We start from the raw sequence: 2,604 nt of genomic DNA, 5'->3' as shown, positions 1-2,604 counted from the left end.
TAATAAAGAGATACAAATAAAAATAAGTAAATCAAATAAATAACTAAATATATAAATAGATAAATAAATTAAAAAATTATAATGAATAATTAAAAGTAATAAATTAAAAGAATAAATAAATAAAATAGATAAAAACAGAGAATAAATAATTAATTAAAAATTATAAAAATTATTAATAAATATATTAATAAATAAATAATTAATTAATAAATGAATAACAAATAAAAATAAATATAAAAAGAAATATATAAATAGACAAAAATTAATCACTCTATAAAGAAAAATAAATAAATATGTAATGGGGAGATTCCCCCCACCATTATTCATCTGGTAAACGTGTAGCTCGAACCGAACGTCAGGCAAACCAATACACACAGTTTCTCTCTCTCTCTCTCTCTCTCTCTCTCTCTCTCTCTCTCTCTCTCTCTCTAGCACCGACACCTCTCTCTCTCTAAGCAATCTCTCTCCACTCTCCACCTCTTTCTCTCCATTCTAACAGGTAACGAAAATGAGAGAGTTGCATCATAACATTAACATTTATTAACAATGAATAAATAATTAATCAATCAAGTAATCAAGTCTTACAGACTAACTCAAAAAACCCCGAACAGTAAAATGTCTAATAGTAATGGTAGTCACCATTAGTCACACCCCTCTGGGAACTCTTTGTCCCTCTCCATTGCCAGTTCTGCCAGAACCGTCTGTTTCAAAGACACAGAACACATCCCTGTAAGTACACACACAAGATTAACAATTAGATATTAACAATCAGACATTACCACAAAATGACAAATAGGTAACAAGCCAGTCTTTGGCTAAAGTAATTCAACACTCACCCAAGCAACCGGAACACTTAAGCACACTTTATAAAAAACTCCCGGTGAGCGCAACGGCATCTTGCCTTTCTCTCGAAGACGCCTCTATCAAAATCCCCCATAGACTTGGGTATTCAACATTATTAACAGAAAGAGGCACACACGCACATACGAACGCACAGTTCGTTAACGCCTCACAATTCTGGCTGCAACCAGTTTCACAAAGGCACTTTGAGAAGAGTTGATAAACTCAGTATATTGACTTGTCTAACTAAGCAGTTTTATCTCACGCCACCCATAGAAACTCATTCATCAGCTTTCTCGGGTCGTCGCCTCTACTCTGTTCTTCACATTCCATAGGTCAATGGGAACACACAGACAATATATTATTAATCAAAAACCCTAGGCCTACAAATAAAAATGGGTAATAAATAAAAATGAATAAATAAAAATAAATAAAAATAAAAACAATAAATAAGTAAACAAATAGATAAAAATAAATAACTAAAAAAAGTAAATAATTAGTAAATAAAAATAAAAATAAAAAATAAAAATAGAAAATAAAAATAAATTTATAGTAAATATTATTAGAAAAAAAATAAATAAATAATTAAATAAATAATTGAAAAAATAAAAAAAGATGAAGAGAAATAATTAAATAAATGAATAGATAAAAATCAATAAATAAAGAAATAAATAAATAAATGAATAAATAAAATTAAATAGATTATATATACATAAAAATAAATGAAAGCAAAAATAAAGAAATAAAAAATAAATAAATAAAACAAATAATAGAAAATCATAAAATGAAATAAATGAAAATAAGTAAATAAACAAACAAAAAATAATTGAATACACACATAAATAAATAAATACATCAAAAATGAAAAATGAATAAATAAATAGATAAACTAAATATCATAAATCAATGAATAAAAATAAAATAAATAAATAAAAAATAAACTAAATTAATAAATTAACAGATAACTAATAAAAAGCATAAATAAAAATTAATAACTAAATAAAATTGAAAGAATAAAAAAAAAGATATAATATATAAATTTGATAATAAATATATATTAAATAAGAATTAAAGTTAATAGATTAACATTAAAATTAAATAAGAAAATAAATAAAAAAACAAAAATAAAACATAAAAGATAAACTTTTAATAAATAATAAAATTAAATAAATGTGAATAAATAAACAAATAAAAATAAAAAAATAAAAAAATAAATATACAAATAATAAACTATTAAATAATGAGAAATCAATAAAAACTAAAAACAAATAAATAAATAAATGAACAAAATAAAATAAATAATACAAATACATAATAAAAATAATAAATAAATAATTTAAATACCCCATGAACTAAAAATAAATAGATAACTAAAAAAAAAATACATAAATAAAATAATAATAAAAATCAAAAGAAAGAAATAGATAAGAAAGAAGGTAAAGTAAATAACAATTTCTTAATAGAATAGAAAAATAAATAAAAATACATGAACAAAAGATAAATATATAAATAAATAAAGTAAATAAATAGAAAATGATTAAAATTAAATATATGAAAAATAAATAAATAAAAATAAAAAATAAAAAACCAAATAAACAAATAAATATACAAATAATAAATAAAAAAAGAAATAGAATATAGAAATAAACGAATAGAATAAATGAATAAAAATAATGAATAAAATAATAAACAAATGAAAAAAATAAAATTAATAACTAAATAAAAAAACAGAAATAAATAAAAATTAATAACAAGATAATATTA

Source organism: Macrobrachium nipponense, chromosome 47 (assembly GCF_015104395.2).
Source record: "Macrobrachium nipponense isolate FS-2020 chromosome 47, ASM1510439v2, whole genome shotgun sequence".
NCBI classification, from domain to species: Eukaryota; Metazoa; Arthropoda; class Malacostraca; order Decapoda; family Palaemonidae; genus Macrobrachium; species Macrobrachium nipponense.
Note: the sequence above shows the minus strand (reverse complement) of the source record.